Source organism: Paroedura picta, chromosome 2 (assembly GCF_049243985.1).
Source record: "Paroedura picta isolate Pp20150507F chromosome 2, Ppicta_v3.0, whole genome shotgun sequence".
Lineage (NCBI taxonomy): Eukaryota > Metazoa > Chordata > Lepidosauria > Squamata > Gekkonidae > Paroedura > Paroedura picta.
In genome coordinates, this window is record NC_135370.1 from 57,278,323 (window position 1) to 57,297,582 (window position 19,260).

Below are 19,260 nucleotides of genomic sequence, written 5' to 3' on the forward strand. Positions count from 1 at the left end.
GCTGCAGCTCTGTTGCCTGGAGCTGAGTTGTAAAACCAGGGATCCCCAGGTCCTACCTGGGGACTGACACCCCTAAGGTCAAGCCATGGCAATAGTAGCATCTATCCAACCAAGCAGTTATTCCAATCAAATGGCATTTCCATTTACAAAAGAGGAACCTGCAAAAACAAAATTTCAGAGGGTTCTGTGGCCTGCAGCAGTAAGGTGAATCCGATTATTTGGGCCCCAGGGATGGTTGCATCCATGCTAGTAAGAAATGACTACCTTGACTAAAAGTGCAGTGCTTCAGATACCTTCTTGGGAGTAAACTCCATTTAAAGATTTGAGTGTAGATGCTCTCCATCAGCACAGAAGCATCCTGTATCCCTGGGGGTCATGTTTAGATCACTCACATAGACTTGTTGTCAAGCTGAAAGCTTAATTTCTGTCTGATAAAAGTTTTAATGCAGTGCTTTAAAACACTAATATCCCATCACCCCAGCCCATCTGAAATGCATCAGTATACAAACTTCTAAAATCCAGTGTTATCATTACAGTCCCAAATAACCCAAAAAGTGGCTCAGGAACAGGTTCATAGCATATGGGGGGGGGGGGGGTGCTGCTGAAGCCAAGTTTCTTGTCAAACATGTCAGCAGTGACCAGGGGTACCTTTTTACCAGCTTTGGCCCCTCTTAGATAGGAAGGACCTTGCACTGTGGTGCACGTCCTTGTCAGGGCCATAGGCATGGATGGGCAGGGCATAGGAGTACCCCTCCCCTAATCTGTCCTGCCCACCCTCCAGGACCCCAGACCCAGCCCCCACCCTTGGCAGCCACAGGCATTGTGCGCCTGGCCCAGTGGGCAGCCCTGGGTCAGCAGTATGGGGCATTGGGCAGGTGCACAGGGCTGGCAGCCAGTCGAGACGTCAGGTTGGGTGAGGGAGGGCAGCTGCTGGCTCAAGCTGAAAGAGGCCAGCCAGAGCACATCCATGGTGTGGGGGAGATTGCAAGAACACCAAGGAAGGGGCAGACCATTTGGTCACTGGGTAGGGAGGTGCGAGACCAGGCCGCTGCATGAAACTCACCCCTGAAGGCTGCACAGTGGGAAGCAAACCCTGCCATCACCTCCAATGGTATGGCAGGGGAGTTGCCTCTTGGCCTGCATGGTTCTCCTCTCAGCAGCCACATCTGCACAAGTCCCCCGGGCAAGGGAGCACTATGTGTTAGCTAAACACTGCCGTGTCTCTGAGCCTGGAAGTTGGAGTGGTGGGAGCACTCCAGTCTGCTCCACAGAGGTGCCCAGAGACATGCCATGCTGGGAGGTCTCCGGCGCTCCCCTGGATGGATTCTGGCCATGCTTACTGTCCTCTTAACAAAAAAACTTGCCCTCTAGCAAAAATCTATGGAACTAGATTTTAATGGGGATAGATTTTTAACTGGTTTTTAAAAATTATCATACCTTTGTATTGTTTTTAATGGCATATTTTATATTCTGTTAGCTGCCCTGAGTCCCTTTTGGGGAAGAGGGAACAGGATATTTGATGAATAATAAATAAAATAACGAGGAACAATTCTTTGAGGGGGGAACATGATTACGTACATAGCAACAAATCCAAACAATCACACGGAACATCATTTCTAAGGTTCTCCAACACAGTCACACATTTTTAGAGGCAGAGTAAGTTAAAGGTCACTGTTAAGAAAAGAACAAAACACTGAGTCAATTCCAAAGGCTAAAGAGATGGTTAGCAAAAGAAGTCTTTCAAATGACATTTCACCGGCCTTTGCAGTCTGGGAGAACAGAATGAGCAATGCTACTCATGTAGGTCAATGAATTCCTGAACCTCATTAAACTGGTTTGTGCTCAAGGATCTTTTCCCCTTCAGGTTCAGAAATACAAGATGATGCAGTCAGTCTCTGGTAAATGTTCAGTAAAACAACTTTAGCCAGCATACAAAGACCTTACCTTAGGCTGGTTCTAGAGAGTTGGGGGGTGGGGTATTTCAGTTAAGCAATTTTGACACCATTAAGCTACATAGGAAATATATGGAGGTCTTTTTGGGCTAGCAGCCATCAGTCCACAAAGCTGCCAGGGCTAGCCTGGGTGGCAACAGAAGAGAAGCAACAATGATAGAGAGCCAGCGTGGTATAGTGCTTCTAATCTGGCAAGCCAGGTTTGATTCCCCGCTCCCCCACATGAAGCCAGCTGGGTGACCTTGGGCTGGTCACGGCCCTGATAGTGCTCTTCTCACAGAGCAGTACTGTCAGAAGTTCTCTCAGCCTCACCTACCTCACAGGGTGTTTGTTTTGGGGAGAGGGAAGGCGAACGTAAGCCGCTTTGAGACTCCTTCTGGTAGAGAAAAATGGCAAATAAGAACCAACTGTTCTTCTTCTAGCACTTATCATCGTGTTGCTACTTCTTTCTTTGAATTACTTCCACTTCCTGATTCAGTAATGTTGCTTCTGGGGAAGCTGCCACTTGGAAGCATCAACACCACAGATATCTCTGAGAGGTATATGTGATAACAGTGTTAGGCTATAATCATCTGGGAGTCACTCTCCCTTGGCAGAGCCTCTCTCACAGGACTGCTGTTCTGAAAATAAAATGGAGAGGAGAAATGGATTATAAGTCGCTTTGAGTCCTCGGATGGATGGATGGATGGATGAATGAATGAATCCTGTACTTTTCTTGGCCAGAATTTAGGTCCATTCCGCACAACGGGCAATGTTGCTAATTCTGAGCACTATTGAAAAGCGCTGCAATCACAAGTGGCAGGTCTCGGTAATGTACACAGCCGTTTCTATCGAAAAAAAGGCTCTCCCACTAGCACTGTTCTCGTAACGCACAAGTTTCCGGTCTCGCCAAAATCGCAACAAAGGAGGCGATATTTTTCTGCGCTTCCTCCCGCCCCTGGCTGTCAGTCAAACAGAACAGCCAATTAACTGTTGTGTTCGTGCTGCCCTTTAAAAACTGTGTTTTAAAAACCCGAAAAAAACAGTATCAATGCATATTCGTTCATTGGATGTATCAGAATGACCTTTTTTGCTGCTGTAGGAGCTGGCGCTTAATTGTTTACACGCTCTTAAAGTTAAAAAAAAATCCCCCCTCCCTGTGCTATTTCTGGCTGAAATTACGGGCAGTATCGAACGGGGGGCTGTATTGTGCTTGGAAACCTTACAGACAATTGCTTAGGGAAAGATTTCAGCCAAAGAAGCATCGCTTATTCGTTGCTTTTCCAGTTTAAGGGGGGGAAATGGCGATCGCAACGCCGGAAGCTTGGGTGCAAGAGTTTAGGAAGGGACATGCTTGCTACCGCTATACTGAAAATGCACATGTCATTTTCAGATGTGTTGTAGGTTGTTCTCAAGAGTCTAGCGTTTTTTTAGGGGGAATCCGCTTTTGTGGATTTCCCGAAATGCGCTACAACGAAGCGACTTCTGCGGGAGTGTTGCAGATTGTGTACGATGTTGCGAATATCGAAAAATAAATAGCGTTACACAATGGTAACACTTCAGCAACATTAACACTGTGCGGAATGGCCCTTAGTAACCATGTTGCTTAAGGAGAACCAAATGTCTTCAATTTCAGGGAATTTCTTTTAACAAATGTAACATAACAATACTGAGTTGCCTATAGTAGCGATCCCCAACCTGTGGGCTGCGGACCACATGTGGTCCTTCGACTAATTGGAGGTGGGCCCCGAAGTACGCCTTCTCCCCCCCCCCCCCCGGGCCCTTTACAACACACTTTGGGTGTCATTGTCTCCCATCACTCCCAGATGGGACTATCTCGTTGCAGAGAAACAAGCTCAGGGTTCCCGTTGATTTGTCATTGTCATGAGTTAAAATTTCCATGAAAATAAAATGTTCCTTATGTTCATTGTTGTGGCGTGTCTGTATCTTATTTTGAAGGGATGTTTAAACATTACCATAGCGATCAGAGAGTGTTAGGGCAGTGGTTGAGAGTAGAGTAAAAGGCGTTGAATGGTCCCCGGTGAGTGTTCCCCGGCGTTGAGTGGTCCCCAGTGATAAAAAGGTTGGGGACCACTGGCCTATAGATTGTATAATTCCACAGGTACATAGTACAATTGTTAAAACAGGTTCCTCTTTTGTCCTTTCACCCTTTTTGTTAAAAAATTCATGTACGATATCATTATGTCTGAGAATTTTATACAAACTGTAACTCCAAAAGAGAAATTGTGCTACCCCAAAGCAGCAAGGCACACACTGACATGCTGGGGGCACTCTTGAGATGTGTGGCCTATTTTATGCATGTTTATAAAAAAATGAGTACTCTCAACCAAACAAGATGGACTCCCAAGATTCATAGGATACAGTCTAAGAAATTTATTATGGCATGAGTTTTTTTTAAGGCAAGATTTTTTCACTAGATGCATGAGGTGGATATTTATATTAGTGTTCTGTATCAGTGCACATGTGTACATATGCAGAAGAAGAAGAGTTGGCTTTTTTACCACACTTTTCACTGCCTGAAGGAGTCTCAAAGCGGCTTGCAATTGCCTTCCCTTCCCCTCCCCACAACAGACACTGTGGGAGGTAAGTGAGGCTGAGAGAGCTTCTGACAGGACTGCTCTGTGAGAACAGCACTATCAGGCCTGTGATGAGCCCAAAGTCACCCAGTTGGCTGCATGTGGGAGGGAATCAAACCCAGCTCACCTGAATAGAAGCTGCCACTCTTAACCACTACACCACATTGGAAAGATAAGCCATTATTCTCCACTGCCCTTCAGAGTTTTGTTTGATATTAATCCACGTAGCAAGGATGTAAGCATTGTAAAAAAAAATCACTATAATATGAATTGCTACAGAAATAATTAATGAGATCATTTATAATTGTTGTTTTTCCAAGCAAGTATTGCAGCAAAAATTGTCTTCATTCTGCCAACCTCTAGGTAGGACCTGAAGGTCCCCTGGAATTACAGGTCATCTCTAGACTACAGATCTGTCTCACTTCAGCTTAATTAAAGTATGGTTCAGGTGTGTGGCTGTGTCAGTCTGAAGCAGCAGAACAAAGTTTGAGTCCAGTGGCTCCTTTAAGGCCAACAGAGTTATTTGTGTGCAAGCATGGAGAAGTGCAAGCATGGGAGCTGCTAAAGATGTTGGAATTTGCAGAGATGACTAAACTTCCCTAATCGACAATTCGATTCATTGCTCACTGGAAAACCCTTATTGACTTTTTGCATGAAAAGGGGGGAAATGATTCGAGAATTTGTGGTTTTGAGGACTAAGGGAATAAAGAATTTTTTAAAAGATTGGATTTGGTTGATAATACTTTCATCGAGTTTTTAAAAGAAAGATTTTAAAAATAATTGTATAACAATTTTGGAATAAGTATCTTGTTATAATCTTATACATTTGGATTAAATAGTAATTGCCTGTTTTTGTCAGTGAGAAGCACGTTTTACGGTTACCTCTTTTCTTTTTTATCTTTTCAATCTGTTTTCTTTTTATCAACTTTTTTTTTGGGGGGGGGGGGAAGTCTTGAACATTTTCCATTTAAAAAAAACCCTGATCCATGTATACAATGTGTCATTGAAATCTTATAACTCAGATGTCTTTTAAGCTTTGCCTAAAGCACAGGAATTCGGGACAATGTAACTCCTTCCTCTTAAAAACAACAACAGGGGTTGGGTTTTTTTTGTTCCCTGGCGGACATTGTCTCACAATGCAGCCGCTGGACGATATTTTGTTCTCAGCTAACCTTTGTAGGCAACTCCTGGGCTGCTTTCTAAAGAGCTCTGGCCGTTTCCTTGTGTTGTTGTTTCTTTCCCAGAAAGCTTTCTTTGACCAGGCCTGTTTATAATGTGAGGGAGGAAGAAACAAAGCAATTGTGAAGTTTGTTAAGAAGTACTCCGTCTGTTATTAAAACTGACCTTGCCACTTCCACTTCTATTTATTCTGTTTCCTTCCTTCTGTGGGCAAGATCATGTCAAGTGAAGTTTACGCTCTCCTGTTCCAAACAGAAACTGGAGAGGCATGAAAGCACAGGTGGTTTAAACTCAGGCCTGTTCATGCAGATGAACAAAGTGGGGAGGAGGCTGTCCGGTCCACGGCTGAGGGGGTGGGTGGCACTGCACCGCTTCGGAAACAAGGTGAAGGATTACAGCTTTTAATGTTTCTTGATATAAAAATCTACCTATTACTATAAAATCAGCACAACAAGGAGTTGGCTGGCTAGAATTTCCTTATGAAATGCAGGAGCATTCTAAAATGGCATCTCTCAGCAGTGGTCTGTAGTCAATTCTGCAGCATCAGCGTCGTACCTCCTCATTCTACAGCATGTTGCCAACTTTGGCTTGGGAAATTCATGGAGATTTGGGGGTGTTGCATGGGAAGAGCAGAGTGGGAAGGTGGGAGCTCAGCGGGGGGTGTATTTCATAGAGTCCACCCTCTGAAGCAGCCATTTCCTAATCTTGAGATCAGCTGTAATTCTGGGAGGCTCCAGGTCCCACCTGGAGGTTGGTAGCCCCATCAGGCATCAGATACCAACTTGCAAGCAGGTCCTGAGGCCCAATGTCTTTCCCCAGACACAATCAGTAACCTGTATGCTAACATTGCATTCATTAGAACAGAGGTAGTCAAACTGCGACCCTCCAGATGTCCATGGACTACAATTCCCAGGAGCCCCTGCCAGCATTTGCTGGCAGGGGCTCCTGGGAATTGTAGTCCATGGACATCTGGAGGGCCGCAGTTTGACCACCCCTGCATTAGAACATTGGAAATGAATTCAGTTCTCATGGACCAGCCAGCTCCAGCAGAGCAAAGTGATGCAGAGGACTCCTCTGAGGAAGAGGCAATCAGCAGATCTGACCCAGAGCCACAAACAAAGACGCAGGCAGTCTCTGAGGAGCCAGACATAGATCTGCAGCCAAGTACCAGTACAATGGCCCCTCAACCCTGAGTTGGCAACAGGGAGTCATCTGCAGGCCAGTTCACCTCCTTCTACACAAGAGCCTTGAGAGCAGCATGGGAGGAAGACAAGGAGGAAACTGCAAGACAGAAGGCAAATTGCCAGCTTGGCAGCACAGCACCAGCTCCACATCAGTAACAAAGAGGAGTCTTTGCAGGAGCAGGGCTGAGGAGGCTGGCAGGTGCTGAGTGTGATGCTTAAAAGCAGCCAACAAGAGAGTGGGTAGTCACTGACCTTGCAGTTTATGGTCTGAAGTAATTCCTTTGTCTTGGACTGTGGCCTATGTTCCAGAACTCTTCTTTTGGATTTCCCCCCGGACTTGAAGTGTGTTTGGATTAACTGGGATTTGGACATTGGACTGGCATTATGACAAACTCTGATGACTAGTTACTACCTTTGTCTGGCTGGTGTGTCTGTAAATATGACATCAATCCCGTTATGGGTAAATCTCAAGCTGTTCTCCTCTCACCAGATTTGCATAGGGATTTTTTATTGTTTGTTTTTTAGTTTAACTCCTTATTGTCGGTCATCCTTCAACATCAGTGCATCTCTGAGGATTAAACCAAATAACATCAATGATAAAGCAAAGAGCAAATGCAGATAAGACATTCCAAATTTAGCCAGAGCTATGATTCTTTGCCTGCAGGTATTTGCCAAGTATGCCAAACTCCAAGTGGGACCAGTGTGTTCCCAGTTCTCCCCAGGAAAATAAGAGTGCTTGAGCCCAGAGAGGAATTCTTCAAAGGGAATCTCACAATCACTTGCTTCAATGTGATCAAGACAAATTGTCCTTCAGGAAGCATTAATAAACTTTCAGCCCCAACTGGCTTCACTCCCTTGGTGTCCTGAAATAACCCAAGTTTCTGATAATTGCCCGACTACCTGACTGGACTACCTCAAAAAGAAACTTTTGCTTGGTATTTTCCCCAATTTAGGACAATTATTTTTCAACTGTTCCTTACAAAAGCCTTGTTTGGTTAATATCTTTGTTATGTATGTGGTTCTGTTAATGACTCTACTGAGGGCTGAGCTTGAAGTCTGAAATAGGGTCGGTACAGGCAATGTAATTGACCAATGCGCTGCTAGATCCCCGTCTCAGGATCTGGTCAGGTAAAACTGGTAGGAAGATCCATTGTTTGTAGATATGTTGCAGCTCCTGATGGGTTCCTTGGTTTAGTTTTGCCTCTTGTGCCACCATGCTGAGATTGCAGTAAAGAGCTGATTGAACTTCCAGTGTGCCTGGCTTTCTTCAAACCCATAGATATAACGATCTTCATTCCAGATCCCAGTCTGTTGGTAGCTCCTGGATATGGTTCTTCTAGCAATGTTCATTTTCTAACAGCTTATCACCCACCACAGCGGTTGATAGAAACTACCACCACATTAAACCATATTCAAGAGCCTCTTGTGGCGCAGAGTGGTAAGTGGCAGAAATGCTGTCTGAAGCTGTATGTCCATGAGGTTGGGAGTACCCAGCTTGCTGGGGGGGGGGGTAAAACAGTAATGACTGGGGAAGGCACTGGCAAACCACCCCATATTGAGTCTGCTATGAAAATGCTGGAGGGCATCACCCCAAGGGTCAGACATGACTCGGTGCTTGCACAGGGGATACCTTTACTTTTTAAACCATATTCACACTGTTGCTTGTGCATGCAAGTCTGTCAGTACAAAGGGCTTAATAACTCTCAGAAAATAAATGGGGTCTGAATGTTCATAGAATCATAGAGTTGGAAGGGACCACACAGGCCATCTAGTCCAACCCCCTGCTCAACACAGGATCAGCTCTAAGCATCCTAAAGCAAGGATGTTAATTAAGAAACTTATAATTACTGCAGATAATTCTGCTCCAGATTAGGTTCAGCTCATTTCCTTTACTGAAAGTTTTGTTTGAATCCTTTAAAAGGATTATGGCCCATTTTCCGTGTCATATTCAAGCAACATTGACATTTGTTTCAGTCATAAACCTACTTCCACCTGTAACTTTCCCATAAATTGAATTAGGATGCATTCTCCGAGGTTTCATCTTTACCATCACTAATCCTCCCTACCAAATGGTAGAAAGAGAGGGGGAAACATCCCTATTTTTCAAGCCCTGGAAGAGATCCCTTGCATAGTGAGCACACAAAGGCATGGGGTTGAGGGTTCTCTTTCCCTCTATCTTCTCACCACAGGGATCCTGAGGAAAGCAGTGAGCGAGGGCCTGTTTCTCAAAAGAAATGGTGAAGACACAATGGCCTGCACGTAAGCAGAAGAACCCTGAGCTAGTGTCATTCAATTTAGGATGTTTCTTCCAGTCTACGTCTGGCTAAAGTTACTTTCCAGTATCCACTAAGGAGTCAGTGTTTGGGCAAAAAGAAAGGCTTCAAGGCTGAGGAGGGAGCAGGCTTTAGCTCCCTTCATTTGTATGTTTCATTTTTAGTGAAGCAAATGCACCCTTCCTAGGCCTGTTTTGTACATGAATTAAGAGCTACTTTTAGACAAAGAAATCTTGCATTGCCTGTGTACATCTAGATGCACTTTTTGTTTTAGGGAGGCAAGAACCTTGGTAGTCTTCATTCTGCAAAGCAGGTCATTGCCTCAAGGAAAGAGAAACCTTCAGACAATGGCTTATATCTACCACCACCCACAGCACAGTTTGAGGCCCACCTCTGGCCAAAGGCACCTTCCTCCCAAGGAAGTGACTCTTTCTCAGGCCTCATATTTTTCAGAGTAGAGTGGTAGATTACAAGCCTACAAGATGCTTTGGGGAAATTAAAACTGAAGTCTGAATGCAGCTGCACTTCTCGGTACTTTCAGAACAAGCGGAACCGACCTAGCTGGTTCAGGTGTGAAAACGAAAGGAAAATTCACTTGGATTAGTTACCCACACCCATTTTTCAATAGTTAGACTGTTTTCGCATGAGGAATCTGCCTCTGGACAGCCTCTGGCTGTGTACGGGTTTTAGAGCCCCCCTCCATATGACATCGTCTGCATCCTGAGGCTGCCTAGGGGCTGGTTTGAATTCTGGCCAGATTTGCCTTGAGATGAAGGAAATTGCCAAAACTGGATTTGCCACTTGTTATCTCACTTCTCATCAAGGAGCAACTAGGGGCAAGCCCGTATGGAGGGGGAAAGGTGCAATAGTCTCTGTAGCATTGTCCCATTCCTCTCCATTTCCTGCTCTAAGATTTTTTTTTAAATTGCGCGCTCCATGTTACTGCAGGACTGTGAAGCTACTTTGTCAAAGGTAAAATGAAATCTTCTGAAAATTGATCATGGTCTTTTTGGGATCAGGCAGGCAAAACACAGTCCCGTTTGTGTTTTCTGGCAGTAGGGAATGAACATGGAAGGGGGAGCATTATGAAGCAGCCCTCTCCCAATAAGCCGGCATCTGTGTGCTTTGTTTTTAAGCCCAGTATTTACACAAAATCACTCTTCATGGTCCAATTACCATCTCCAGCCTCTCACAAATCTACTCAGACATAAATAGAATCTAAAACACCACGAATCCCAAAGGGGGGGGTACTGTATCATTCTGGTGTTTTTCCATATCAACATGGAAGTGTTAATTTGTTATTAAAAATACTTCTGTGTTGTGGCATTACTGCATAGCAACGTGGAAATGCCTTTTTATTAAAAAAAATAATTTTGGGCCTGGTTGGGGAAGAAAGTTTCACTCCATGAGAGAAACCCTATGCTGTGATTGGTGGCTTGCTGTGATTGACAAGCCAAGGAGTTGGGGGAAGTTTGGTTTGTTTTCTTTTGCAGCAGCATCAGGAGGCAAAAAGCCACGATGCGGCAGAGGGAAATGCGGGAGGGGTCTCCCATGAGGAGACGTGGAAACACACGGCCTACAAGTGTGTGTTTGCAAGCAGGGGGCAGTGCAAGGTTTATGCCTCTGTGCAGAAACGGTCCTACTTTCTCAAAAGCACACACACACAGTAATTGCCAGTCAGATTTCCAAACTGGGCTGAAGAAAGCTTTCTCGTCATATAATTCAGAAAGCACCACCACCCCCATCCCTTCACTAAATTATTTTTATGTGAGTGGATGGCACATTTAAGATGTAAATGCTTAAGATTTATATACAATGGAATTGAAAGCCAGCATGGTTAGAGTGCTGGAGGGAAGGTTCAACTCCCAACTCTGCCATGGAAGCTTGTCGGGTGCCCTTGTACTCGTCGCAGTCTCTCAGCCTAACCCATCTCACAGAGTGGTTTTTGTGAGACTTTGGAGGTAGGGAGGAAGGGAGAATGATGCAAAAAGCCTCTTTCTGTTGCTGGGGAGAAAAGCAGGGGGGAATATAAATAGCAGCTTCTACTTTATCATTGGAGAATGGTGGGGCGTTAGGACTTGTAATGGCCACAATAAGGCAGGGATAAGAAAGGTGCAATAACCTGAGCTAGTACTGCTGCCTGCCCACAACACCAATAAGCTTGCCAGCCCCCCACCCCGCCCTGCCCCTGGCCACTAGTAGGGGATTGGGGGAAGGGTTGCTAGATCCAGACTGGGAAACACTTGGTGATTTGGATGTGGAGCCTGGGGAGGACAGAGACCTCAGTGGGGTACAAATTAGGGATGCCAGCCCTCTTGTGGGACTTGGGGATCCTCCAGATTTACAGTTTATCCCCAGGTGACAAAGTTCAGTTACCCTACATTCCCCCCCCCCCAGAAAATGGCTGCTCTGGAGGGTGAACTCCATAGCATTATATTTCATCGAGGTTTTGAGATTCTATGTCTGCTTTCCCCCCTCCCCTGCCAAACACAAAGACTTCTCCCAAATCCCACCCCCTCCCACCTCTACCCCCAAAGTCTCCAGGTATTTCCCAGCCCAGAGCTGGCAACTCTACCTGGGAGGCTCAATCACATTTGTATGAGTTTTACAAACTTCAGTGGGATTTATGGATGTGCAGAATTTCATTGCAATTTTCAAGAAGTCTTTGCAATCCACTAAGTTTGACATTTTGTATTGAAGTCTAAAGGTGTATGGTAGAACATATTTTAAATTCAGCATTTATCAGCTTTGATAGTATATCTTATTCACAGCATGCATTTCACGTTCTCTAGACATAAAGGAGTCTGAAATAGAACCACGGGAGCATATTTAGTGAAGAGTTATTCACCAGCTGACAATTTCATAACTTCTGTTTTTAAATCAGGAAACGGAAACAGGTAAGGGCATTTACCTGGCATACCATTTATTAAACAATGTGGTACATTAAAAAGCCAACCAGCCTCATCACATTTCCTGCACCTGCAAGTTATGTAAGAAAGAAAGAAAGAAAGAAAGAAAGAAAGAAAGAAAGAACAGTCATTGTTCATATACATGCTTCTCCATTTTAGTTTTTGTGTATGGCAGGGGAAGGGGAAAAGCAGACACAGAATCTCAAAACACATTCAAGAAAAACAAGAGACCTGCTTTACATATTTATCTCACAAGAACAAACCTTGATGTCACTTTGCCTTAAAATGTGTTGCAAAGTTCAAGTATTATATAGATGTTGGTTAGAAACAAAGGAAAGAAGAGCCCCAGGATATCTAACCTTGACCCCTCCTTCACCCTAAGATCACTAACACAAATATTTACTCACTTGGGCAGTGGGGGAGGGAGAGGAATATCCTCAATAAACCTCCATGCTAGCTTGCAAACAGATAGTTAAAACAACTAATAAATAAATAAATGTTAAGAGATAAAGAAATAAATGTCATCAGAATGGGGCATTTTCACCCTTCAATTTGGCCACTTCTTGAAGATAGCCTTGGATGCCATCATAGGACCATGGGCTAAGAGAAATAGAGCTTATTGTCAAAGAAAATCTGGGCTGAAACCGTGCAGATTCCCATTGCAGCCTCAACAGGTTTGGGGAGAGCAGAGTATGGAGACAATGTAATGTCACTTCCAGTTCATGCTCTAGGCTGCTTCCTCAAATCTCCCTGGTGTTTACTGTAAAGACAAGAAGAAACATGTCCCTATGTAGTTTCTTGAAATCGCAGTTCCTTGAAATTGGGTCTGTGGGCCACCACAAGCAAGTAAATGCAATACCTAATAAAACTAGACAATATAACACAACTAGGTGTTAAAAAACAAGAGGGCAGTGCTGGATTTTATGAAGAAGATACTGGTTTGCAGATGCAAATGCACAAGGGTGGAAACATGGTCCTAACTTTCCTCGTAAACCAGATTATTATCTGCACATATATCCCCTAGGTTGTCCCCCCCCCCCCCCAGGGTGGACCTGAACCAGGATTAAGCTGCCAAAGGAAATACTGTCTGCAGGGGAAGAAACAGTGAGTGCAGAAGAAATTAAACACCCCCCTTCCGCATTCTAATGCTCAGGTGTAAATGCCCCCCACCCCTCTAAATCCCATCATCTGAGCAACTGTCCATTTGGGAACTGGGATTTTCTGAGATAACTCCTCCTATCACTTATCTCCTTATTTAAATTCACTTTAGCTGCAAACTCCAGCATGGCATACATCCTTTATTTTCTTTTCTTTTTCATCAACCTTCAGGAAAGGAAGTTTGGGAATAACCTTTGGCCTGCTGAACAAGATTTGGGTTGAACTTCTGTTTCTCTGAAGATTTTTTTGCCAGGGGATAGCAAGAGGCATAAACCAAAAGGCTGATCCAGGTCAAGCCCAGGATGCTGTGTTCTGTTTGGTCCCCCCCCCCCATGTGTTATTTAAATTGTATTATTGTAGTTTTCAAGCTACTTGGAGTCTCTACTGGGCAGAAGAGGGAGTTAAAATACTTAAAAATAATTCCTCTTTTCCAGCACATAACTAACAAATCAACAAAATGCAAAAACAGAGTAAAGATGGGTAAGAACGGAAGAAAATGATAATGGCCATGTAATAAACCATAACAAGAAGAAAGAACCAAACCGCAAATGCAATGGCATATTTAGGGTATGGCAACTGGAGCTCACACCCTGGGCACCATACTTGATGGGGGCACACAAGACACTATGACAGGGCACACAGGGCAGTGGGAGTTGTGCACCCCAACTGGCCCACACTTAGTGACATTTGCCCCAGTGGGCAAAGGATGACTTGGCAATGCATCCACCGACTGTGGTCATTCTATCCCTCCCGATGCCACAGACTTGAGGTTGGGCACGTCAGCTACTCACAATGGACGGAGCAACACCCAATGGCTGCCCAGTGCAAAAACCCCATTTTTTTCTGACAAACCTGTCTATTAGCGATATTTATTTACCTGTTCATATAAAATTACCTGCTTCAGGTTAACAAAATGTGGTTGAGCCACTTTCTTCCATTTTCTAATCTTTTGTTGCTCTTCTGAATTGCAGGGGTGTGCTTTTAAAATGTCCATAGATATAGTCTTGGTGTAGTGGTTAGGAGAGCAGACTTCTAATCTAGTGAGCTGGGTTTGATTCTGCACTCCCCCACATGCAGCCAGCTGGGTGACCTTGGGCTTGCCACAGCACTGATAAAGCTGTTCTGATCGAGCAGTGATATCAGGGCTCTCTCAGCCTCACCTCCCTCACAGGGTGTCTGTTGTAGGGAGAGGAAAGGAAAGGCAACTGTAAACCACTTTGAGATGCCTTTGGGTAGAGAAAAGTGGCTTGTGAGAACCAACTCTTCTTCTTCCTATAGTGCTGTTTTTTCCATCCTTTTTTGCTGTGTACTTTTCCGAAGACTTTTTTTTAACATTCTAAGTTGTGCACCATAGTGCTAAACCAGTATAGCACCATCTGAATGGTGCTGTTATGGTTTAGCGCTATAGTATTCAACTCAGAACATTAAAAAAACACAGAGGAAAATCACATGCCGGGGGGTGGGGGGGCACTGTTTGAAATAACCATAATACTCCAGAGATGGCTCATCAACTCATCAACTGAACAAAACTCACTGCACAAAACCCTGATCCCTGTATTCCTTTACTCAGAATTGTGCCAATCTTCACTGTGCATGTTTACTTTGAAACTAAAAACTCTGTGGAAAAGTATATCTTAGGTTACTTTAAAATGATATAAAATATCAACTTACTACTCAATAGGGACAAATGTAAAGTTCTGCATTTAGGTAGGAAAAACCAAATTCCCCAATATAAGATGGGGGAGACTTGTCTTGGCAGTAGCATGTGCGAAAAGTATCTAGGAGTCTTAGTAGACCATACATTGAACATGAGTCAGTAGTGTGACTCAGTGGCTAAAAAGGCAAATGGGATTTTGGACTATATCAAATGGAGTATCATGTCCAGATCACGGGAGGTGATGGTACCGCTTTACTCTGCTCTGGTTTGGCCTCACTTGGAGTACTTTGTTCAGTTTCAACCCCAGTTGAAGAGGGATGTTGACAAACTGAAAACGTGTCCAGAGGAGGGCAACAAAGATGGTGAGGGGTTTGGAGACCCCAAGAAAGGTTGGGAAACCTTGGTCTATTTAGCCTAGAGAGGAGACGACTGAGAGGGGATCTGATAACCATCTTCAAGTATTTAAAAGGGTGCCATATGGAGAATGGAGCAGAATTGTTCTCTCTTGCCCCAGAGGGATAGACCAGAATGAATGGGATAAAATTAATTCAACAGAAATTCCATCTAAACATCTGGAAGAAGTTCCTGACAGTTAGAGCGGTTTCTCAGTGGAACAGGCTTCCTCGGGAGGTGGTGGGTTCTCCATCTTTGGAAATTTTTAAACAGAGGCTAGATAGCCATCTGACGGAGAGGCTGATTCTGTGAAAGCAAAGGGGTGGCAGGTTACAGTGAATGAGTGATAGGGTTGTGAGTGTCCTGCATAGTGCAGGGGGTTGGACTAGATCACCCATGAGGTCCCTTCCAACTCTTATTATTCTATGATTCTATCCCAATAATACACAAATATCAGATATTCTCCATCGTAGGAAGTAATATTGAGGACAAAATGAGATAGCTAAAATATTTTCTGGTGTAAATATGAGAACTGATATAGTACAGTAGCAAAAAATGTAAATGAGGAAGTCAATTCACAAATCAGTAGAGCAGCCAGCCTCCAGTTGGGGCCTGAGATTGCCCTCTGTTACAACTGATCTCCAAGCAATAAAAATCAGTTCACCTGGGGAAATGACTGGTTTGGAGGGTGGGCAGTATGGCACTGCACCTTGCTGAGGCCCCTCCCCTCCCCTCCCCTCCCCAGGCTCCATCCCCCAAACTCCAAGTATTTCCAAACCCAGAAATCACAACCTGACACATCAGCCATTATTGACTGTTAATTGTTAATTGTTTAAATACCAACTGTATTGTTGTTTTGATTGTTGTTATAGGGGTTTGATTTTAGGGGTATTTTATTGTATGTTGGGAATATCTAAATATTTGGAAATTTTACAGAATTTTTTATATGGTGTGAACCACCGTGAGCCAGCTTGCTTGGAGCGGCGGTATACAAATAATAAATAAATAAATAGACTTCATGACTGAGCCTCAATCCACCCTTTGCAATATGGGACTAATAGCAATGGGTTACCTGTTGTATACAGTTCTCTGTGTGATGTCTCCCGACTTGAGACTCAAACAGGAACTCTCTTCACTACTGATCACTCACCTTTGATCTCATTGACCTGTCCCTAGAGGGTAACTTCCTGTTGCCTGAGTCTTCGTCCCTTTTTCGCCTCCATTCCTCAAGCCTGCAACATCATGGAGCAGATTTGCCTCAAGCATCTCTCTCCATCCAGCTATTTAGATTAGAATAGGAACCTTCTCTTTATCTCTAAGTATGTAGAATTTTCACCAATAAATAGATACTATATTAATTAAGTACTACCTTTGTGAATGTGCCTTTCTTTTTTTGTTGTTTTCTCATCACGTGCACTCAGCCCGCTGTGCTTTCTAGCCATACCAGGAACTCAGCTAACTTTGAGTATATTAAGTCTTTATCACAAGTCAACCAATATTTAATACCCTTCATTACCTTATGGTTGTTGAAAGCCCAGGATAGCCCAGTCTCATCAGATCATGGAATTTAAGCAGCGTTGGCCTTCACTAGTATTTGGATAGAAGCCTGTCAAAGAACATCAAGGGGTGTTCTTTGATGTGGCAGCAGAAAATAGAGAACCCCCTTTCAGCACCTCTTGCTTTGAAAACCCTTTGAGGTCACCATAAGTCATCTACTACTTGATGGCAACAACAAAACATGTTATGCTGATCCAACCCACACAGGCAAGTGGGACTCTAGTTCTACAGGAATTATGGGAAGCAGATCAGAAGCAGACTATTCTGCAGCTTATACTTTTCAGATCAAGTCTCCTGGAGAATTTATATTACTTGTTTTTCTCATTTTCTCCCAATTCCATTGCTTACAAGATTCATCAAGCTGTTCAGATAACAAAGCTGGTATTCTAATTTTACCTGAGCATATGCAACACTTTATTAGAACAGCGAATAGTACAACCGCTTTGCCTGCCAAAAAACACACACCTTCTTCCAAATCCTAATGGCCTAGGGAGCAATGAACCCAATACCACTAGAGGAAGTGTACGCCTCTCACAGGAAGATGTCGGATCCTTCCTAGGATGAAACCACTAGACCATGTGGAGCAGATTGCATTTATTGCTCTTTACTTTTCCCTTTGCCCAATAGCTGTCAGTATAATTTTATTCCCTTTTGTGCATAATCTGCATCTACATAATAGCCTAAAATGGCCAAAGCATACCAAGATTCCTGCCTGGAACATAAATATTCAACAGACAATATTTCCAGAGCTTTTTATACATCCAAGAAGATCTGGAATAAATAACCAGGGAAAGCTTGGAATACTTAATTTGAAGCAGAGTCAAAACAAAAATAGAGATGTCCGGTTCTAAATACTAAACTACCTCATAAAGTCTGAAATAGAAGCAGAGGTAAAATGGTTATTATTGATGGGGAGAGGTAGAACAAAGTGAACTCCTCATTACGGTCTAGTGCAGGGGTAGCCAAACTGTGGCTCTCCAGATAACCATGGTCTACAATTACCATGACCTCCTGACAACACATGGTAATTGTGGTCCATGGACATCTGGAGAGCCACAGTTTGGTCACCACTGGTCTAGTGGCTTGTGATCTAGGCTAGTGATCCCCAACCTGTGAGCCGCAGACCACATGTGGTCCGTTGACTAATTGGAGGTGGGCCGCGAAGGACGCCTCCCCCCGGCCCTTTACAACACACTCTGGGTGTCACTGTCTCCCATCACTCCCAGATGGGACTATCTCATTGCAGAGAAACAAGCTCAGGGTTCCCATTGATTTGTCATTGTCATGAGTTAAAATTTCCATGAAAATAAAATGTTCCTTATGTTCATTGTTGTGGCGTGTCTGTATCTTATTTTGAAGGGATGTTTAAACATTACCATAGCGATCAGAGAGCATTAGGGCAGTGGTTGAGAGTAGAGGAGTAAACTACCCACCCCCCACTGGGCCTCAGTAAAATTGTCAAGCGTTGAGTGGTCCCCGGTGATAAAAAGGTTGGGGACCACTGGTCTAGGCCACCTGGTTAAACTCTGCAATCTCCATGGTACATGGTGGTTCTTTCAGGGCTCACTCTACCACTTTGATGTGCACGTAAGCCTTTAAATTTACTACAAAAACGTAATGTGTGAATGCAACCAACTTGCTTGAAAGCACCTGTATTGCACATGCCCTCCAGGAGCAGGGCTAGCTGTATGTCTGTACAATCAGCACAAAAATCCTTGGTCCGCATTTGTCACTCTAAGACTAACTAGGCACTGGAGGTTTCATGCCAGGCTGCAGGCTGGAGTTTTAGTCGTGGCAGGTGGCCCCACCTCTTCCTGCACCCACACGGAGGAGCATTTGGCCCAGTGTGCCTCATCCACCCCCTATTTGTGCTCCTGCACGGGAGCTAGGACAGTCAACTTCCCAGTACATAAGCGGTCAAAGTCCCACTGATTTCAAGAGGTTTACTTTCTAAAAATGGGGTCTTAATCAGGGTTGATTCACTGTTTTCACCATTAACAACTGCTCTACTTGACTCCATCAGATGTTCCTCTGATCATCTCTCATATTGTGCTGGGGCTATGATAGTTTATACAGAGGCAGGCCGCAAAACAACAAAAATTACGGCCATCAGATGAATACTTCTAAGAACACTCTATGCAGTACAATAACTTCAGAATATGTGTCCTGAAATTTATATCTCTAGCAGTGCTGGATTGGATTAAACTTGATGAGGCCGGCAGGGTAGAGTCTGAGATGCACAGAGATATTAGCATCTAGGATGTGTTCCTGGGTCATTTAAGTATGCAGGAAGTAGTAAACTAGATGGCAAAGAGTTCACTGAAGCTTGATTAGGAGTGGTGGAGAAATTCAATCCCCTGAATTTGTTCTTTTTCCTTAGCTTTCATTTTCCTGGATTTAGTTGGAACTGGGTTGCAATAAA

At 44.0% G+C, this 19,260-nt stretch overlaps 1 protein-coding gene across 4 annotated transcripts in view; it reads right to left on the bottom strand.

The window, feature by feature from the left end:
* Nucleotides 1-19,260, bottom strand: part of LOC143829398 (uncharacterized) — a 79,831-nt gene that overhangs the window by 36,011 nt on the left and 24,560 nt on the right. The window lies entirely within an intron of this gene.